This window comes from Numida meleagris, chromosome 4 (genome assembly GCF_002078875.1).
Source record: "Numida meleagris isolate 19003 breed g44 Domestic line chromosome 4, NumMel1.0, whole genome shotgun sequence".
Taxonomy (NCBI): domain Eukaryota; kingdom Metazoa; phylum Chordata; class Aves; order Galliformes; family Numididae; genus Numida; species Numida meleagris.
In genome coordinates this window covers 95,691,620-95,714,032 of record NC_034412.1, presented here as the reverse complement: position 1 = coordinate 95,714,032, position 22,413 = coordinate 95,691,620, and the positions used below count along the sequence as shown (strand labels likewise).

Here is a 22,413-nt window from a genome sequence, read left to right as displayed (position 1 = left end):
GATGACAGACTTTATTAACTGCAGGTTTTCTTGTTATTAAATTCCCTCTATGCTAGTTTCCGAAGCTGCTGGCCTGGCCGGCTGCATCATATTAGGATCTTTAGGAAGAATGAAAAGAACAGAACATTGTATGCAGCGGAGCCAGCGATGATGAGATAGGGAAGCCAGCAACGCGCTTTGCTTTGGGAAGGGGACCCAAGGAGATAATTAATGGCTGCTTTTAAAACAAACATTAGTTTGTTTTATTGAGTTAATTCAAACCGTCAGCTAAAGATTCCTGGTTTTCAGGGAGGCCAGGTGAAGCTGGGGGCGGGTTCCCATGTCAGCACCCCCGGCGCTGCAGGAGGTCAATGTATGTTGCATTAATTGTTTGGGGGGAAAGAAAACCATTGAAGTACAGGCATGTTTCTAATTTCTCAAAGCTCTGTCTAAAAGTCTTTCCTGCCCCTCTCTCACTCTAGCTATCTGTATCTACAGCATGCTACCGATGACTACCTTTCTGTATACAAAAGTCTTGCAAAGCTCTAATTCCATAGGACCAAATGCCCTCCTTGTCTGCAGTTTAGGATGAGATGTGATGGCTTTACGTTGTGCCAGGGGAGGTTCGGGTTGGATATTAGGAAACATTTCTTCTCCTAAAGAGTCATCAGGCACTGACACGGGCTGCCCAGGGAGAGGTGGAGGTGTTCAAGAACCATGGAGAAGTGGCTCTTAGGGGCATGGTCAGTGGGCATGGTGATGGTGGGTTGGGGTTCAGGTTGGTGATCTTAGTGGTCTTTTCCAACCTTAATGTTTCTACGATTCTACCAACTCTAATGGCTCAGGACACATTACCAATTAAAGTGGCTGAGTTTTCAGAGGATGGATGCCAGGTATTTCCTGAAAATCAAGTCCCGTTGCAAGGTGTTCCCCCTCCAGCTCCCATCAGATAGTGGTTTGTGGGAGGAATCTTGGCTGAAAGCTTTTCAGCATTTTACGGAAATGGGAGCTGCTCGAATGTAATAGAGCAGGAATTGATCCACAGTAGCTAAAAAGGGAAAATAGATAGATTTTACACCAAAGATTTTGAGCATTTTTGTACTCAGATTGTCTTGGATGTTTAAAATGCTGGCTTCTTTCCATTGACCTAGATCAATATAATTGTAATTTTACATCAACGAAAGCAGACCTCCTCCTCGGTTTGCAATCTGGGTTTGTAATAAGCAGGTTTCTGATATGGTCCTGGATGTTGAGATTAATGGGTTAAAAGCGGTTAAAGCGGTTCAAAAAAAAGCGGATTAAAGCGGTTAAACTGTTCAAGTTAGGCCCGGGAAAACTGTTCCCTCCCCAAGATGAAAAAAATCACTGGGGGAAATAAAAAGAGTTGGCAGTTCTTTAACGTTCTAATGGGAAAATCTCCTTTTGTCTCAGTTTTGGAGAAAAAAGGAAAACTCTGCCTGTAGCTTAGGTCAGCCAGTGAGTTCTGTGGTTGTGGGGTGGGATTTCCAAGGGGGTGTAGAGCAGGGATGTGCTGGAATGTGCTTTGCTTTGCACCCCTAAGTTCTCTTCCCAGGAAATTTTAGTTCATGGCATCTAGAGGGTCAGCAAGGGCCAAAGCCCTCAGCTGCTGCTAGGCTCCATTCCTACGTCTTTTGGCTTTCAAAAACTGAGGAAAGGGAGGAGAGAGAATAACAAAATACTTACTTTTCCTCGTTCTTCCCTTTGGGGTTTTCTACCACAGTTAATGATATTTGGTGGGAGTCCATGTTCTGCAATTTATCACTTTGGCACGCAGATAAAGGGACTGGTTGGGCTGTTGATCTCCTGTTTTTCCTCTGAGGCTACAACCTTTGTGTTACTTGGTTGTATGCCTTGGAGCTCCCTCATGGCCTGGTCCTGAAACAGGTTTTTCAACCTCCCCATGCCTCCATTTAGAATCATAGAGTCACCAAGGTTGGAAAAGACCTCCAAGATCATCCAGTTCAACCATCCACTTACCGCCAATATTTCCCACTAAACCATGTCCTGTAGTACGTCATCCATATGTTTCTTGAACACCTTCAGGGTCAGTGACTCCACCACCTCGCTGAGCAGCCCATTCCAGTGCCTGACCACTCTTTCAGAGAAGAAGTATTTCCTAACATCCAACCTGAATCTCCCCTGACTCAACTTGAGGCCATTGCTTCCAGTTCTATTGCTAGTTCCATGGGAGAAGAGGCTGACCCCCTCCTTGCCACAGCCTCCCTTCAGTTAGTTATAGAGAGCAATGAGGTCTCCCCTGAGCCTCCTCTTCTTCATAAGGCCTGTGCTCCAGACCCCTCACAGCTTCATTGCCCTCCTCTGAACACGCTCCAGGGCCTTGATATCTTTCTTGCAGTGAGGTGCCCAACACTGAACATAGTACTTGAGGTGTGGCCTCACCAGTGCTGAGTAAAGAGGGATGATCATCTCCCTGCTCCTGCTGGCTGCACTATTTCTGATACAAGCCAGGATGCCATTGGCCTTCTTGGCCACCTGGGCACACTGCTGGCTCATGCTCAGCCGAGCATCGACCAATATCCCCAGGTCCATTTCCTCTACACAGTCTTCCAGCCGCTCTGCCCCAAGCCTGTAGCGTTGCCTGGGGTTGTTGTGGCCAAAGTGGAGGACTCGGCACTTGGTCTTGTTGAACCTCATCCCGTTGGCCTCAGCCCAGCAATCCAGCCTGTCCAGATCTCTCTGTAGGGCCTTGCTACCCCCAGGCAGATCAACACTTCCTGCCAGCTTGGTGTTGTCTGCAAACTTACTGAGGGTGCTCTCAATGCCCTCATCCAGGTCATCAATAAAGATATTGAAGAGGACAGGCCCCAGCAACGACCCCTGGGGAACACCACTCGTGACCGGTCGCCAGCTGGATTTAACTCCATTCACCACCACGCTCTGGGCCCGGCCCTCCAGCCAGCTCCTTACCCAGCACAGAGTGTACCTGTCCAAGCCACAGGCTGCCAGCTTGTCCAGGACAATACTGTGGGAGACAGTGTCGAAGGTTTTGCTGAAGTCTAGGTAGACCACATCAACAGCCTTTCCCTCATCCACCAGACGGGTCACTCGATCATAGAAGGAGATCAGGTTGGTCAAGCAGGACCTGCCTTTCATGAACCCATGCTGGCTGGGCCTGATCCCCCAGCTGTCCTGCACATGCCTTGTGATCTCCTTCAAGGTGATCTGCTCTATAACCTTTCTGGGCACCGAGGTCAGGCTGACAGGCCTGTAGTTCCCTGGATCCTCCTTACGACCCTTCTTGTAGATGAGAGTCGCATTAGCAAGCCTGCAATCCTCTGGGACCTCCCCAGTTGACCAGGAATGCTGATAGATGATAGAAAGTGGTTTGCCACATAGGGGCTGTATGGCCCTTGGTAGAAGACGACCAAGTCCCTTCCCTGGTGTGCTCTGAGCTTCTACAGTGGAGATGCACCATAAGTCCTCTGCATAAAGGCATCACCAACCTCTCAACTATTCCCAGTTTCACTGGATTTGCGCAGGCTTCTTGCTGCTCCAAAGGTAGCAACAGCCCATTTCAGCAATGCCCAGCGTCCTGGAAATACTGGAGGATTTTCTCTCCTGGGTAAGTAATAAATTCTCCCAGTCAAAAGCCTCCTGGTGGGCCTTGTTGTACATTCATTTTCTGTAAGCCTGACAACCGTCTGAGATAGCTTTATCTTCTGCCTGGCTCTGCTGATAAAATAAACTGCAGGAGAAATTTATATGCACGTGAAACCATCCAGGGCAACGGATATACAAAACGTGTCCAAAAAATACAGATATCTATCACGATGCATCTGACCTGAAAGAATTGTCAGAAAACTGTAATTAAGGAAAAACAACTCCACTCCCACTTCACTTTCAGAACGTGGGACGTGACCGTTTCAGGCTGTGTTTGGTCTGGGAGCGTCCCTCCCCATCTGGTGAACACAATGAGGATTGTGTCTCAGGTATCTTGAAACTATTTTGCTACTGTTGGTGAATTTAGAGGGGAAAAGCCATGCACAAAGGGGCCTAAGTGATTTGGCTCCGTTCGCTATAATTTATGAGTCCTAATTCCCAGTTTACTAATCACAGTATCACACAATGGCCATGACTCCAGAAATTGCTTAAATACGTTCCTCTGCTCTACTGGATGTTAAACATGTGCTTAAAAATAGACAGATCATAGAATAGCTTGGATTGGAAGGGACCTCAAAGATCATCAGATGGTCCGTTTTTGAATGAGAAACGCTCTCAATTTGGACTTCTAAATGCAATCTAGGTTTTATATTACTGGGATTTACCCCTTGCCTTGTATTTACCTGTTCTGAGGAGGGAAGTGTTCGGAGAAAGGAGGCAGAGCTGAAGTCTGAAAAATTCTGAAGTTTTAAATGCTCTCTGCTCGAAGTCCTCCCAGGAGATGGGGGGCTGCAGGAGCTGCCACGTGGGGTCTTCCGGCCAGTGGGTCTCAATGAAGTGCTCAGGGTCAGTGAGGAAGAAGAAATCGTCATGCCTGCAGGTGAGAGAAGAGGATGCCATGGAGAAAGCAAGAAAACCCTTAGCATCTGGGGCAGCTTCCCCCACACCAGCAGAGCAGAACCAACATCAGTAAGGAAGGGCCAAACTCTCACTGTAGTAAATAATATTCTTGCTTTCTGCATACCCAGTCCTGTGACCTCTTCCAAGAGATTGCCCATGTTTTGTTTTGTTTTGTTTTGAAGAAGAAATGCATCGCAGTTTGAATGTGCTCAACCTGACCTTCTGGATATCACCACTGCTTAGGCATTTGTGCCTGAGTAGGTCAACCTTTCCCCTCCTTGTATTGGGTTCATGGTGGGAAGCCTTGTTGCCTCTGACCTGACAGTTCTGAGAACACTGACATTCAACCTGCCCAACCAGAAACAGATCCCCTAGATTCCCCAGGGGATGGACCCACAAGAAGCTGTTATCTCTGCCTGTTGCCATAGGTGATGTTTTAGTCTGCTTCTGCTCTTTTCTCCATGCTCAGTTAAAAGAAACCCGTACTCACTGGTGTTATAAACTGTTCTCAGCAAGATAATTACCTATTTGAAATTCCACAATTATTTCATTATGCGTTATTAGGGAGAAAAAAAATGTAAAATGTCAATCCCATAATATAGTTAATGGAAATTATTAAATTATACAAATAACCTCCATGAGAGTCATTATTTGCTTAGCATGGGCTAAGAAATCTCAAGCAATTATGTGCAGAGCCACATAAGAGCAAAGTTGCCGTAAAAACAAGGATTTGTTATGTCAAAAATGACACTCAGCACAAATGAAAATAAGTTGGTGGGGAGTGGAGGTGGTTGTCACCTGAGAAGTTGCCACCACAGATCAAGGAGTAAGGCATTGGATGTAGGTGTTAATGTGTAGATGGTCTATTTTTGCATGAGGTTCCTGAGCAACCACTGGTGGTTAAAAGTGGTTAAAGGTGGACTATCTCCAAGTGATTTCTGGGGATGCACCCGAAATGAGAGCTCAAGGCCTGGCAAACCCGTTATGTAAGGGTCTACTAGAAGGTTTGGGATGGCTATCTCCAAGATGGAATGGGCTGCCCAGGGAGGTGGTTGAGTCACCGTCCCTGGAGGTGTTCAAGAAACATTTAGATACAGCGTTGAGAGACATGGTCTAGTGGGGTTAATGGTGGTAGGTGGATGGTTGGACTGGATGATCTTGTAAGTCTTTTCCAACCTAGCTAATTCTATGACTCTATGAGTCTAAGATCAGGTGGAGCCTTGTCCATTTGTGTTGAGGATCAAGTCTCCAGAGGTGGTGGGGAAGGGGTTGTCTCACCTGGGCATGAACAACCTGCTCTCTGTGTCCACAGTGCCTGCACCCCAGCAGGCATCCAGGAGCCACCACTGTCCTTCCAGCTGCACCGCGTTCCACATGTGGCTGCTCTTCTGCTGCTGGCACCTCCGGCCTCCATGGGCACATGGGCCTCGGCTGAACCCTGGGACCTGCACACTGCTCAGACCTGCCTCCCTGCCACGGAGAGACAGGAGGGGAGGTAACTGCACACCAAACACTGCTTGGTGCTTGCTTTTTGGAAACCAACCCAACTTCCATGGTAAATCCAACATCCTTAAAGCCAAGGCCATGCTCCGCTTGTGCCAGAGGTTGGCCAAATTCACACTTCAGCAGCCCCCCTGCTCACTCCAAACTCTCATTCCTTGTATCTCTGATTCTGGTTGATCTGTCAAACCCGTATCTGCTCCTCCATCCAAGCAGAAAAGAAGGGAGGTAGCTGCTGTGCCAGGGGACATGGTGGGGAAATGGTGTTGGACTTTGCTGGAGTTCAAGAAGCATCTGAACAATGCTCTCAGATATATAGTCTGATTTTTGGGTGGTCCTATGTGGAGCCAAGGGTTGGACTCAGTGATCCTTATTGGTTCCTTCCAACTTGGGATATTCTCTGATTCTATGCCAGCTGTGGGGCACTGCCAGTGCCATCTTTCTGTTCCCCTCTGAAGCCCAAGGTGAGTTTTACCTGCACATTTCCCAGCATAAATGAGCATAGCCAGAACACACAGCTCTTCCCGTCTGCAGGACCTGCTCTGGCACGTGGATCTTCTGAGATAGCCCCAGGAATCCATCCACATCATATTCTAGGAAAGGGAGAACACCATCCAGTTTCAGGCCAATGTAAGGACTTCTTATTTCCAAAATGATCCCATTCCTTCTCCTGCCCAACCCTGTTTCTCTGTCTACCCTCCCTGGAAGCCATGACAGCTCTTCTCTCAATCATTATTCAAGAGTTTGACAATTCCCCATATGAGCAAAGAATTGCTAAAGCCTTGGGGGAACTGGGTTCTCAGCGCATGTAAACAGTGCTTGTGCCATTCAAATGAGGTACAGTGACAATCATATTGTCTTGCACACATGGATGTAGTAGGGTAAAGTAGCACAAAGTGGCTGCATTGTGCTGAGATTCCAGTGTCCCCAGATGACTGCTACAGGCATAGCTCAGTTTCCTTGAATTTGCACCACGCATTCATTACTGGGGAAATGCCCTCTAATGCATTGAAGCTGAGAGCATTACTGGTGTCTCTTTGGGTCTGGTACCCACAGGGTGGGTTATGCCTGAAAGCAGGTGTCATTTTCAGGATGGAGGCTCTCAGTTTAAAAGCAGTTCCCATCCCAGGCACCTTCCCAAAGTTGAGAGGGGAATATTTCAATTTGCTGTCACAACAAGAATATTGTAGAATCTATTCTGCAGGACATGAAGAGCCGAAATCCAGGAGGTTGCATCCAAGGAAAGGGCTCTCAGCTCCACCACATGACTGCAAAACAGTGGGACCAGACTTACCGATGTTATGGCAAAGCCAGAACCATATGGCCCGCACCATCTCCAGTTTGCTCTGGGATTTGGCTGTGATCAGGGGAACAATGGCCTGGACGGACATCCTAGTGTGGCCTGATTTCAGCTGCAATGGAGAGGACAGGTGAGTTAAAGGCACTCTTGGTGTCATAATCTCATGGGTAGGTGGCTGCTGACATGATGGGCTTGCTAGAAACAAAAGGTACATCACAAAAACCCCAAAGCTTCATTTATCCCCCTCTGGAAATGGGAATCCAAAAATATGGTTTATGGTAGAACATTTCTCCATTTTCCTATGCTTGATCTTAAGGACTGGAGTTGCTACTTAGAGGAAATGAAGGTGGTATTTTCCATTTCTTTGAAGCAGCTGGTGGGGATGTGCAATGTCAACACTCCAATGCCCTCTCTGTCTAGGTCAAGGTGTCCCTTTGCCCAGAGAGTCTTGTTGTAGAGGTCCCTCCAGCGGTGCAAAACTGCAACATGTAACTGGGGAAAGTGGGTTTCCAGCCGCACACCAAATAATGTCTCAGTATATTGTCCCTGGAGATGTTTAAGAACCATAGAGATGTAGCACTGAGAGACATGGTCAGTGGGCATGGTGGGGGTGGGCTGGGGTTGGGCTTGGTGATCTTAGAGGTCTTTTCCAACCTGTATGATTCTATGAGTCTGTTTATGCAGAAAGAGAAGCCTCCTTGTGGCTCAGATCCTCTTCTTGACCCTGTCAAAGCAGTCAAACCCACACCCCAAAATGGGTGGAAGGAATTGCCCCTACCACTAAAATTTCACCTATTTCTTAATCCCAAGAAAGCCTTTCTGCCCCTTTCCTCCCATTCACTCATTCACATTCCTGGGCTCTTCCCTCTTTTGTGCTAGCACAAACATTTTTAGCAGCAGATTTTTCTTCCACTGGGTTATATTTAGTCCAGCTCATTTCTCCCGCCTCCTGCCCCTGCTATTTCATTCCTCAATGACTTTCCTGCCCCAACCATAGCTGGAAATCTCTTTCTTTTTGCGTATGGGAAATGTCACTTTTGTAACAGCTAAATTTTTTCCTTGTGACGCTGGGTTTAAAAATGAAGACATGGCTAGAGAGCAATTATTTTAAAATGACGGTGCTCTTGCTGTTCCCTTGCATTTCCATTATGAGGTTGTCATGATTGTGCAGCTTCTGGGCAAGCAAGTAATGATAATTATTCCCAAGGAATAAAAAAATATACTCATCCATTAGATACCCAGCTACCTACCTTCTTCCCCATTGTCACATCTTGGTGCAAAATTCAGTCTATGATACTCTCTTTCAATCAGAGATAGCAAAATTAGGTCCTAGATTGAGAGCTGCAACATCCCCAGGTGATCCTGGTCTTGAATACTCCTAAGACTCCTGAAGAGTGGGTCAGAGCATCTCAGTTCACAAGAACTGCTGGCTCTACAGAGATATTTGGAGCAGACAGATAGGGGTGCTTTCTCTAAAACCACCCAGGCACTGTTGTGGGTACATGCAAACAGTCCCCAGGCTATTCCTAGGTGTCCAGAAAAAGAGTCCAGCTCTGTCCCTGTATTGCCTGGAGTCTTCCATCAAATTCCCCATGAACAGATGCATGGGGAGAGGGGAAAATCCTACATTCCCAGGGCACCACCAGCAAAGCAGCATCCGCCACTGGAGGTGCAATACTCAGTGAACTGCTCTGTTGCTGGTCTTGGCACTTGTAAATCCCACATAAAGGGAAAATGCCAAGTGCATCGGATTTTAATGCAGCAAGAACCTTGGATAAACAGGGAAACAAGTTGTTCCCGTGGCTTCCCATTGCCTTGGAGGTATTTTCAGTTGTTTACTATCCTCTCTCTCCTCTCTTCCAGCTCCCTCCCCCTCTCTTCTCCTTTTAATAGACTAGGTAGACTCTGACACACTGCAGCATCCTTCTTCCCAAGGGATATTAGCCTCGGGCTAGGTAGAAATTGCAGGTTTCAACTATAACGAAGAGCACAATTATTCCTTGTACCTCTTCACTCTCACTAATGAGTTGACGTGTAATCTGTGAGTTCACTGCCCAGACAAATTGTCCTTCCCCCCAGGGAAAAATTACAGCAGCAGTGTGTGGTTTGAGTAAAAGGAATTAAGAATTTGGTGCTCTCCTTATGGGCTCCCAGCACCCAGAAGGGGGGAGCATCATATAACAGTGTGCAGACTGATAAGAGGACACAACTGAAGCCTTCTGCTTGAGAAAAATAAGACTCAGGCTGCCACAGATATGGAGATATTGCTGGATACGGCCTGACTGTGGCTGTTGCTGGCTGTGTGTGTTTTTTTTTATGCACTCTGGTCACCAGCTCCCATCTAGACAAAGACAACCTGTCCTGCCTTGGGGTATCCTGTGACCCCTTTCTCTCACCATTGAACCCTTCCAGAAGGATCTCCAGGTAGAACCCTAATACAATCCTGCTCGGTATCCTGGCACAGAGACCTTTGGCCATGGTTAGGACAACTTCACCCCCCAGGTCCTTGAGGTCACCTGTTTTTGTCACAAGGCACCATCTTGCCATCCGAACACATGGTGAGAAGTTCAGTGTTAGGATGTGGTTCTGCTGAGGGACCGCAGGACCTACCTGCTGGCTCACGTGGAGGACGTGAGCATCTACATGGCTGAAAACTTTTGTGTCAGAGAAGAGGTCTCTTCTGGTCTTTCTTCGGGATTTCTCAGTCTGGTTCTCTTCTAAGTTAAGCCTTTCCTGGGGAAGGAGGGCTGGAGAGGAGTTTCCTGCAGCCACAGATGACTTCTGCAGTAGCTTTTGGAAGGTGGTCCCTTTGCTGCTGTTGTTAGCTTTGTTGGCCCAAAACAGGAATACATCCTTGGAGGGGCAATCCTTGGGCTTATCTCTCACTTTTTGCACAGCTGAGACTTTCTTTAGCACTCCGTCCTTGTTCCTGTTTGCGTTGCTGTCTTGGTGGGGGAGTTTCTCTGAGCTATTGAGGTTGATCTCTTCAGAAACATGTCCCAGGGTAAAGTTGCCATTACAGTCATCTGATGTCTGAGCTCCCCTCTGACCAGGCAAGATGTCATCTGCCTGGGATGACATCATGTTTTCTTCATGGTTCTTGGGATGGGCCCATCTCGATATACTTTGGGTGGGTTGTTTTTCATGGTCATCCCCATTCCTGGAGAGAGGGGAGAGAATCAGCTCTCTGGCTTTGATGGTGTGGGATTTGGATGGCTTGGCTCCATCATGGCTGGTCTTCATTCATGAAGTGGGTAAGGGGGGAAGAAATCACAAGGTCTGTGGATGGAAAAGCAGACGAGTTGTTTACGAAAGAAGCCCACCAGTCTGTATGGTTGGTTGGTTAGTTACAGTGAATGGGGATTGGTCAGTGGGGGTTAGCCAAAAGCAGAATCATAGAATCATTGATTGAGTTGGAAGGGACATTTAAAGCCCAGCTCAGACTGGTCACAGAGCATTTCTCCTTGCCCCCAGAAGGAGGAATCAAGGAGAGCAAGGAGTTAATGTAATTAGTGTTTAGGTGCTCCAAACAGATTCATCTTTCAGCAAACCTTTCCTTTTTCTCAACCTCCCACCCCGAATATTTTTGATTTGCTCAGATTTGCTTCTGCCAATCAGGGTCTGCAGAAATACTATCACTCTTCGCTTTATCACTTTGCACTTGAAATGCAGGTGAGCCCAGTGAGAAGCCTGCAGGAGAAAACAGGCAAAAAAGTGGAAGGTGCAATCCAGGACTGATGGGGTTACTGGGTTAAAGCTGTGGGTAGAGCCAGCTCTCACGTGCCCTCAGTGTTTGCACAGCGCTCTCTGGTTTTATCTTGGTTTAGCTCCCATTTGCTGTTGTGGTTTTTAATCATGAAATGACTGTTTGTGCCATGCAAATAGCAGAGCCTGCTGTGAGCCACTTAGTGTCGCCCAGAACTGTCACTCTCCGCATCCAGCCTCTCCCACACTGGCTTTTCAACATCTGCACCAGGCGCTGGCCTCGGTCTTCCAGGAAAGCGAGATGTCACTCATCCCTGGTTTTCCTCTCTCTGCTTGGGATGAGGCTTGTGGAGGTAGGACAGCCTCGTCCAGATGGGATAACGCCCCATGCTCACCAATTACAGGCTGCTCAGGGAGTGCTGGAGTCACCATCCCTGGAGGTGTTCAAGAACCGTGGAGGTGTGGCACCGAGGGACATGGTCAGTGGGCATGGTGGGATGGGTTGGGGTTGGATGTGGTGATCTTGGAGGTCTTCTCCAACCTTAATGATTCTATGAGTCTATCCATTTTTTTTCCATTAACACATGCATGTATTGAGACCATGTAAACAACAGCAATGGGTTAATCTAGTTCTGGATGCTCAAAATCAGAGGATGCCTGAATGGGATGCTGTACCCTAGGTGGGTCCTCCATGCCTTGTGCATGGGATATTTGTCTTTGCAGGGATGCTGTGGGATTTCTGTACTGCCCATTGAGGTTGTACATTCCCTATTTACTCCCAGCCCAAAGAGACGAATTGTTGGTGCCCAGCTGTTGACATATTCAAGTTGTCCTTGTGCATGCACAGACGCCCGCTGTCACAGGCACAGAGGCATTTCACCTGCCACTGTCTAAGAGAGCAACAAGAGACCACTTCTGAGCCCTTCACGGCCGTTACCTGACGTGAACTGGCATTGACCAACTCAAAAAATAAGTCCCATCATGCCCCGGGAACCACAGCCTTTCTCTGCTTGCTTCAGCATGGCTTGGAGACTGGTTGGTTTGCTAAGCCCAGTTTTGCCCCATCCCTTCTTTCTCACCCTGAGCACACCTCCCTGTGCTGCCCTTGTGTTCAGGATGGGAGCCAAGTGGGATTTCCACTTACAAACAGGGGAATAACCCATAGGACTGAAAAGATGCCCATCCTCGCGTGCTCAATCTTATTTTAAAATTGGAGCACTTTTGCTGGGGTTGAAACCAAACGTTTTACTTCAATTCTGTTCAATTCTCTTGTATTTAGGGCTTTAAAATAAATTTAAGCAAAAGCATCACTTTGACATGTCTGAACGGTTTTCTCTCCCCTTGCCTTAAATGGGATCCTTCAGATGCAGCCCATCTCAGAAGTCCCTAAATCATTGCTTACCAGAGGCTGGAGAAGAGGAGAGTAGAGGACTGCTGCTTTCTTACTTTCCTCCCCAAATTTCATCCAGCGTTACTCCAGTGATGCCACCACGTTAACCCATGAAACGCTGACTTCAGAGGTGCTCTTTCATCCCAGAGTTGCTGCTGCGGAGAGCAATGAGAGAACTCTGCTCTGATTTGAATGGGAGAAGAACTCCGGGGACGGTTGTGCTATCAGCAGGCTCTCAACTCGTGTTTCTGTTCCTGAGCATGAGTGTGACTCTAAAGCATCATGTTATCACTGGCTGCTCTGTGCAGTTTCGATGTCAGGAGGATGGGAATTTGCAACGGTGGCGGCTAAGAGATATCATGGGTCAAATAGAAAATCCCCACAGTAGGAGCAGAGAGCCTGCCTGACATCCCTGCAGCACCCTCCTATGGGAACCAGCCTGGCAAGGCATGCAGAGGGGATGGGGAATGCCATGGGTTGGGGGGAGGAGGTGAATGGTGGTCAGTGGATGGGGAGAACCGGAGGGACCAGCAGAGCAGAGCCATGCTGGACCCCATCCCCATCAGGTGGGGACATGGCACGTGAGGAAATGGATGGAGCCAAGAGAGCTCGTGCAGAAGAGTGGCAAAAAAGATGGGAAATAGCCCCAAATGGGGCTGTTTCTACTCACCCTGCTCACGACCCGACCCGCAGCTCCACACTGCTGGCAGAAGGCAGGCAGCTCCCAGCAGCCCCATCCCTTATATACATGTGCCAGCAGGGCATGGCTCTGTTTTTTGCACCTTGCTCATATCAGGAAGGCTAAAAATACTATAAAGCGCCGGCAAGCGTGCTAAGGTTGCTGCCTTCAAGCAAAGCCTGGCACTTCTGCAATGTATGGGCTGGAGAGTATTTGCAGGGAGATAGAGAGAATAGACTTTCTCTTATCAGCATCCAAGCTTTGGCAGGGCAGCGGGGTCTGACTGCCTGCCAGCTCTTGCAGCTGCCCATAAATCCTATTCTGGGCACCTTTCACTGCTTTGTAGGTTTTTTTTCCATAACTTGGTACACTGGGAAATCTCCGGTGCACATCAGAAATAAGAATAACGTCTCACGGAGGTGAGCAATGATTTGCAGAGTGGATGCTGGAATATTGTTCTTGGTTATTATCTAGCTATGTTCCACTAAGTGGCATCATATCCCTTTTTTCTGTCTCGCTCATCTCAATTCTGTCTCCCAATATTGAAAATTTTCTTGATCAAACGGGAAACAATAAGGGGGGAAGTAGGGTTGCCAGCTGAATGGGAGCCTATTCTTGGAACAAAAATTCCCAGTATTTGGCTGAAAGTGGGGGGGGGGGGGGGGGGGGCAGGGAAGAGAAAAAGATTTCTTTTGGAAAAGAGGAAATATTTTGTGTAAACTGTGCCCAGATCTCAGTTCCCATGCTCATCTCCTTTACCTGGGGTGCAGAACCCACAGCCTGCTCATGCAGCTGTCCCCCCCTGCTCCCCCTCTCAGTGAGGGGTTGGTGTCATTTAGGAGGTGGTCGACCCCACACTCAGTGGCTGGAGAACACACAGTGTTTCATTTGGGTGCCAGCATTGAGACCACCCTAATTTGTGGAAAACGGTTTCAAAATGGAATTTTCACAGGGAGCAGGACTTGGCACTGCGAGGCTGCTGGGGATGGTGGTGGATCTTTGGGGCAAGAGTCTGAAATGCCACAGCATAAAGATGCTTCCAGTTGCCTGTGGTCATTAATGGTTCAACTTTGCAGTGTGACCCTCCACCCATCTCTACCCAATCCAGAGGTTACTGAGATGCTTCAAGAGTATCTAGAAGGCAAAAGGTGACAGTAAATGTGATTGTGGGACTCTTGCTGGGTGAGACAGGGGAGGGCACTTAGTGTCATCTTGGATAGCGGTGGCCAGTCATTTATTGCCTGTTTCCAGAAGTGGAAAGAGAGCTAAGACAATCAAGATTTAGAAAGAAGTGACCTGACCAAGACAAGGACCTAAAAATACTCTTGCAGAGAGTTGTTTTGCGTGTGCTGTGAAGGCAAATTTGCATCAGCCAAGCCCACATGAGAGGCAGTAGCTGTAAACCTGTGCAGAGATGAGGGCCTTGATGGGGCTGTGTGGGTGGACAGGGGAAGGCACGGATTGCAAATGCCATGTGGAAAGTGCACAGGCACCAGATGTTCAAGAAAAGCTGTCCACTCCAAATAGGGCAGATATCTTTGTTGAGGTGTAGCTGCAGATGTGTGTTCACGGGTTGGGCCAAGGCCAATTTACCTGTGCTGTCCCCACCGTGGTTGTGCTGCATGGTAGAGAGATGATAAATAGTCCTGCTGGGTCGGGTGTAGCCCTTGGGCTATATGCATCCCTAGATGATGGCATTACTATTGGAGAATGAGGAGAAATTTCAGGTAGACAAGTACCTACCTATCTCTAAATGGTGCTGACCTCACCATGGGCAACTTGAGATCAGCAGGATGGGAGCCCAGCACTGTGCATTCACAAGAACTGGCCAAGGCATGGGATCGTGGCAGCCCTTGTGCAGCCTTCTCCTGCAGAGCGTGGCTGAGAAGTCATTTTCGTTGTAATTTTTTATTTTACTCGTGAAGGCTTCCAGACTCAGGGAGTCTCTTGGCTGGAAAGCCAGGAGCTGGCTTGGGGGTTATTTTTTTTAATTTCTTATTTTATAAAGCACTCAGCAGGAATCCAGAATTTAAGAGACGCAGAAGAATTGCTCACTCTTCAGATGTTGGCAGTGAGCCCCTTTTCCAGTTTATTTCCCTGGAAAGAGAGGATGAATACATGGAAATAAAGCAGAGGCCGTATTTTAAAATCCTCCAGGCCAGCACCTTCAACTGATGTGGGTCTGGGCTGTGCTGAGCAGCCTTCCTCATCTGGCAAACCCAGAGCAGGCAGGAAAATCCACAACTGCTTTGGAAACCAGCATGGCGAGGTGTGTTTGAAGGACAACACAGAATCATAGAATCATTACAGTTGGAAAAGAGCTCTAAGATCCCCAGCCCATCCCACTGTGCCCCCTGACCATGTCCCTCAGTGCCACATCCCCATGGTTCCAGAGTACCTCCAGGGATGGTGACTTCACCTCTGGGATGGCCTTCAAGAACATGGGATTTAAGCAAGAACACGTGATGTTCAGCATGTTTTCTGACTTTGGGGTCTTTCTACTTCTAAGATTTGTGCAGACTGACAAGAAGACAAGGGATTAGGGTGAATAAAGAAATAGAAAGCTAGGGTTCCTGCTTTCCTGGCTGAGTTAAACCACAGAGACCTGGCGTCTCCCTATCCCACAGGGATCAGGAGGAGAATTCCCATGTTTCTTGCCTGCTCTCACTGCAAATAAACATGAGATCCTGTGTGGTTGAGCTTGCCCATGTGCAGCACAAAGAGCTGGAGCTGCTGTGGTGCAAAGGTACTTTTTAAGGAACAATAGAGGAAATAATCAGGCAGGTCTGTCACCAAATTGTTTCATCTTATGCATCACTGTCTTTGATGAGCTTTCTCAAGTGTTTTCTTTTTAATGAATAGTGATTTTTCACAGGCTGAGGAGGAACACAAGGCTTTTGACAGTCTCCTTACATCATAAACTCCTTCTCTTTTGTGTTGCTATTCCTTTCAGGTCATCACTTGAACCAGAAATGAGTCAAAAGCACAAAATCTCCTGCAGAGACTGAGCACGTTCTGCTTCGTGAGCTCCTAGCGCTGGCACCTCGCAACAGTAAAGATGTGTTTGAGGTGACCCTAATACATCCCCTCCTGAAGGCTGCCTCCTGGCACCAATCTGCCACTAAATCCTTTGAAGCTCGGATAAGTATTTAACTGACATCACTGGGTTGGGCCTGTTATTGTCGTGCTGGAAATGTGTGTTTTCTGCAAAGTGAAGGAACAATGTAAGAGATCTTTTTGTATTGGGGAGGAGTAGGGAAACACAGCCAAGGATTAGAGCATACACTTGCCTGGTTGCCTTTCCGTGCTTGGCTACCCTGTTGCATATCTTCCCAAGGGAGGTGGTGGAATCACAGTCCCTAGAGGTATTCAAGAGCCATGGAGATGTGGCATTGAGGGACATGGTCAGTGGGCATGGTGGGATGGGTTGGGGTTGGACTTGGCGATCTTAGAGCTTTTTTCCAACCTCAATGATTCCATGATCTTACCATACTGAGCTCATCACGGTCCCTCGTAGTATTTCCTGAAGAGCTGGGAATACCCACAGTAGTAAGGTCATTTTGGATGTGGGTTGTTTGTCTTGGGATGTAGAAAGTCACCACAGAACTATAGAATATCCTGAGTATGAAGGGACCCATAGGCATTGTGGAGTCCAACTCCTGCCCAACCATGGGTCAGCTGATGCACAGGGAGATGCTAAGGTTACCTGCAGGTCTACCAGGAACAAACTTGCAGAGTTGTGGGAAGACTTCCCAACAAACATGAACTCTTGTGTGGAAGAGTTCACCCACCTGCAGCACAGAGCTGGAGCTGCTGTGGTATGAGGGTACATTTTAAGGAGCAACAGAGGAGATAATACATCTGTTGGATTGTTTTCCATCTGATGAATCTGATGGATTGTTTTCCATCTCCAGATGCAGATCCCAGTTGGAAACTGGTGCAATATGGAAGGCTTTGCAGTGACTGTGCAGCATCTCAAAGCATGTGAGATATTCTGGGTATCTAGTAAGATTCTCAGTGTTGGAAAAATTTCCAAAAGTGAGTCTTGGGGAGAAGGTGGGGAAAGTTATGGACAAAACCTCTGAGTCCTTGATGTCTGTTTCCCTGAGAAAGGTATAGAGTCCGTGGAGTCCATGTGGACACCAACCAGGTTTTCAGACACAGCGCTGGGCTGTGAGATTCTGCAAAACAGAATTGCTTGTACTTCTGCATGCAGATCTGTCAGAAGAGGCCACACAATTCCCCCAGGTGTATAATGACAAATAAGCATCCCAGCTGCACAGGCAATGCTCACCATGTCACATCTTCCAGTCCTCTGCTGCTTCTTGTCTAGTTTTCACCTGTTGTAGGTCATGTCTGAGACAGAGTGGGCAGAGCAGGCTGTTATAAGAAGTGTTCTTCCAGAAATATGCTGCTTTTGTTTATTTTTACCTATCCCTGCTTTGCAAGGATGAAGCGTGTGGGAAGAACAAATGATCTGTCCTTGCAGATTTAAATAGAGGGAGAAAATAAATAGAAAATAAATGGTATTTGAATGTATGATCTTGCTTGAAAATGAGAACACCTGGATTTTGGGCTCAGAGATGGCTTTGCAAGGAAAAAGCTGGGCTGCCAGGCCCTGGCACAACCGCCAGGCCCTGGCACAACCGCCAGGCAGGAGAAAGCTCTGAGATGAGTTCCCACCCCACTTCCAGGAGTTTCAAGGTGCACAGGAGTTTGCACATCAGTATGGCAGGCCTTAGCTGTAATTGGTTTGACTTTGTTTAATTTGTGGCCTGGTGGTCCCAAAATAACAGAGAAGGGACCACGGATGCCATCTATTGGAGACGTGTAGGAAGGGAGAAGCCAGGCTTGGCTTCGTTTGCATGGGTGATATGCTACTGCAAACAGACTGGCTGTTTCAGCTCAAAAATGTACTTCCATGTCGAGTGGGTAGGTGATAAAATGCCTTGTTTCTATCGCACAGCAATAAGGCAAAGGTACAGCCTGCAGTATGGGATGTTCAGTGTAAACATTGTCTAGTCAAACCCTCTTGGAAAATGGAGCAACAAAACAGGACAATTTCCTGGAAGTGAGTGGTTTGCTGATGCTGTGTCTGGGCAAAGAGTGAAGGCCCTGCTGGCTGCATCCACACATCAGTTTTGGGGGTGTGAAACCAGAGATTTGCTTCTCCTCCTGGTTTGGGGACCAAGGCAGCACATATGAATCAAAGAATCATGGAATCATAGAATGGCTTGGGTTGGAAGGGACCTCAAAGATCATGGGCAGGGGTGCCAATCACTAAATCGGGCACCAGCTCAGGCTGCCCATGTCCCCATCCATGGCCTTGAGCACCTCCAGGAATGGGGCACCCACAACACCTCTGGGCAGCAGTGCCAGGGCCTCACTACTCCCTTTTCTGTTGCAGGAATGAGAAGTGTCCACAACAACGTTCACTTGGTGGCAACGCTGTGATCATAGCTCTTATTCTTCATCAATCTCCACAGACGCACTAAACACCATTGTAAACTGCAGGATCCCTGGAGAACATGAAAATTAATAGCAGTGCCCATGCACTGCAGTTACCACTGAGCAAAACCCAGAAATTCCTTTTTGCTAAAAAGTCCGATTCTTTGGAAAACAGTGATTCAGAATTACCAACTCTAAGAAAAATAGGAATCCTGGAAAAAAAAAAAAAAGATAAATCAGAAATTATCTTTCTTGGCTCTTTTGAAAGCTGTCTGGGTGCTGAGCTTCTCTCAGAGAGATCAGCTTCTCTCTTTCTTTTAATTTACACTCAGTGCTTCTCTAATTGGAATTGAGTGAAACAGCTTCTTTTACCATCTAATCCAATGTGTCAAACAATTCCCTTCCAGCAGTAAGACGCATCTCAGATGAGCAGATAAGGTGTTTCATTAGAGCAGGAGCTGCTCTCAATACTGTAGAAAACTGATCACAGGCCTAAATAAAAAAAAAACAGAAAAAATACGGTGCCGGACAGTCAGGCAGGCAGGAGAAACCCTATCACCCAGCCATTTCCCCAGAGAGACCATTTGGTTCGTTTTTATTCTTTTCCTAGCAAATTAATCGATTTATTTTTTTTTTTCAAGAGAAATTTCGGTTTTGCTGAAATGTTTCATTTCTGAGCAGCTGTAATGGTAATGCCCAAGTGGGAAGCTCTTTGCAGTGGAGCACAGTGCAGCCCCAGTGGATGGAGAGCACAGTCGGTTTTCTGCCCATTTTGCAGATCAGAAGACTGAGGTGTGATTGACCCTAAATTTGTCTCCGTGGTTAATCCCTGACTCATAGGAACTGCGATTCCTTCTATGGAGCATGAGCTCCCTGACAAATTCAACACAGCAATCCCTACTCTAAGAGAAAAAAACAATCCCATTTTAAGTTTAAACATAACCAAAGATGAAAGCAAGAGCCATTTATGTACAAAACAGCATTCTTCCCCCCTGAGCAAGCAAATGAATGGAGACTCCAAGGATATTCCTGACTGAGGTAAACCACAGATCTCCAAGCCTTGCATGCTGTCCCTAATGGCACAACGGGGACACCATCCTTGGAGGGACACAGCTGTGGAACATGGCTAACATAGGACGAAACGGTGTTGAAGCACTGATTGAGGTGGTGTGTTTGCTGCAGTGGACCTGGACATTTGCTCAGCTTTGGGGGTAAGGACTTGAAGCTTGGTGTCCAGAGAGCGCTCCAGCAGCAGAGGTGGTGAAGGGCTGAGCTGGGAGAGGGAGGGTGGCCTTCACTTCTGAGCTTCTGCCTTGGATCAGAAGCGCTCCCATAGCATTTTAGTTTTATTTTGGACAAGTTGCAATTTTCTAAGAAAAGAACAAAAGGCGGATTCCTGATCCACTCCAGCCTGCGGCAGTTTCTACCCGCTCGTACAAAGGATGTGGGCAGCAAGGGTCAGAGGACATGTGGGACCAGACAGAGCGAAAAACAGGTAGGAGGAACAGCACAGACATTTTACATGGCTGGAAATACAACCTCTGCTGCCATCTTCATAGACTCATAGAATGGTTTGAGTTGGAAGAGACCCTTAAAGGCCATCTGGTCCCACACACTGCAATGAACAGGGACACCCACAGCTCCATCAGGTGCTCAGTGCTTCATCCAGCCTGACCTTGGGTGTCTCCAGGGATGGGGCACCCACCACCTCTCTGGGTGGGTGCCAGTGCCTCACCACCCTTATCAAAAAGAACTTTCTCCTTATCTCCAATCTAAATCTTCCCTCTTTTATTTTAAAATCATTTCCCCACATCCTATCACAGTGGACTCTGCTACAGACTCCGTCCCCTTCCTTCTTACAGACCCTTTAGATACTGAATGGCCCCTTCAGGTCTCCCTGGAGCCTTTTCCTCTCCAGGCTGCACAGCCCCAGCTCTCAGCCTGTCCTCACAGGGGAAGTGTTCCATCCCACAGGTCCTTGTCTCTCCTGTCCTTTATCCCTGCTCAGCGCTGTCCCCATGGGGCAGCTGGGGACTGAGGACAGCGGGGTGCTCGCTGTGCATGAATAGAGGGCAGCTCTGCACTGCTGCTAGGAGAGAAGCAAAGTCTCTATATTGTTTGAGTAACAAACAGAGGAAATATCTGTAATCTCTCTTCCCTGCCACTCCTAAGGAGCTATCTTGCTGCCTTTCCTGTGGAGTCCTCTGCAGCCTTTCTGCCTGTGGGAACTGCTGCCCAAAAGTATTACTTAAGCTTTGAGCAGCTCTCCTCAGGGATTTTGTAGATTCCTCTTTGGGGCATCTGTCTCTTATAGCAGGAGGAAAAAATTATAGTGGTCACCAGGTGGTGTCTGCTTTGGGAGGTGAGGTTGATGTGGCAGCTCCTCTCCTGCAAGAGCTCAGCTCGTAGAACCATAGAATGGCTTAGGCTGGAAGAGACCTCAAAGATCATCTAGTTCCACCCCCCCCCCCCCCCCCCCCCACCGTGATAAAAATGAACAAACAAAAAAGCACTCCCTCCATAAAAACTGAAAGAACCAACAAAATAAAAATCCACAACCCTTGCCTAGACCCTGAACTGCGGAGTTCATTACTGCTCAACCTTTGTTACCGGCACCTTGAGCAGATTCCTTCCCTGCTAGCACTCTGCTCCGCTACCTACCCCCAGCTAAAGGAGCCTTTACACAGATTTTGCTTTTCCTGCTCACTCTAGTACTACTGTAGCACGTCTTTCCTCTAAGCATGACAGCTGGTGTTCACCCTTTAAAAAGAAGTATGATCAGAGCTATTCAGAATGCTCCTGCTGTGTTTTCACAAGTGCCTGATACAGCAGCATTAAGGTTTCCATGCCAGCATAGAAACTCCTTACTCAGTGGAATGACATTTTTCCACAGATACTCAGTTGCTTGCATTGTAGACATCCCGTGCACCGACTTTGTTCCATTGCTTCCAAACCATAATTTCTACTCTTTTAGAGAAGCATTTTGTTTCATCCCCTCGGTACACATCCTTGCACAATGCATCATTGTATTCAACCCTTTTTAGCTCTTAAATTCAGGCATTTTTTTTGTTTGTTTATGATAACACCCTCTGCAGTGCCATTATCTCTTGTATCTACAGCAATCATCAACTCCCTGCTCTTCCTTTAGTCAAAACTATCACGTGTATTTTGTAGAAGGGTCACAATGGCTCCACTTTGAACTACATTAGAAACTTTATTCCCATCCCTCAGTTCCTCTCCAGGAAAACCCTGTTGTAGTCTCCATCCCGTTCTCAGCTTGGTGCTTGCTCATCTTCACAGTTTAAAAAAAAAAAAAAAAACCTCTTTTTCAGGACTGCATAAATAAGGTGGCAGGCATGATGCCAGCAAATAGATTGTGGAGGTTTTGAGACAAAGGATCTCTTGTATTTTGCTTTTCCAGGAAAACTCTGTTTTCTGGCAGTGAGTGAGGGGAGGAGGTATGGGAGGAGAACAGCTACAGCTGCTGCCAGGTAACCTGTGATAGTTTCTGAGCAACAGCCATCACAATGGAGCCCATCCTACTTGATTTTAAAGGCCTTGGTGCAGATTAAAGACCCAACAGAACTGCCTTGAAATTCTCATGCTCAGGAGGGAGAACTGATTTGGTGCAACACATGCAAGAATGAAATATCATCATAGAATCATAAAGGCTGGAAAAGACCTCTCAGGTCACCAAGTCCAACCCCATCCCACCCCCACCATGCCCACTGACCACATCCCTCAGAGCCACATCTCCACATTTCTTGAACACCCCCAGGGCTGGTGACTCCACTACTTCACTGGGCAGCCTGTTCCAGTGCCTGACCACTTGAGAATGAACCACAATTATCCATCTTCTCAGAGATCTTC

The 22,413-nt window shown here is 47.5% G+C and overlaps 1 long non-coding RNA gene across 1 annotated transcript; it reads left to right on the top strand.

The window, feature by feature from the left end:
* LOC110397263 lies at positions 3,110-18,694 on the top strand. Its single transcript, XR_002437656.1, has 3 exons — positions 3,110-6,076; positions 7,226-7,451; positions 16,049-18,694. It is a non-coding gene; the product is annotated as an uncharacterized LOC110397263 (long non-coding RNA).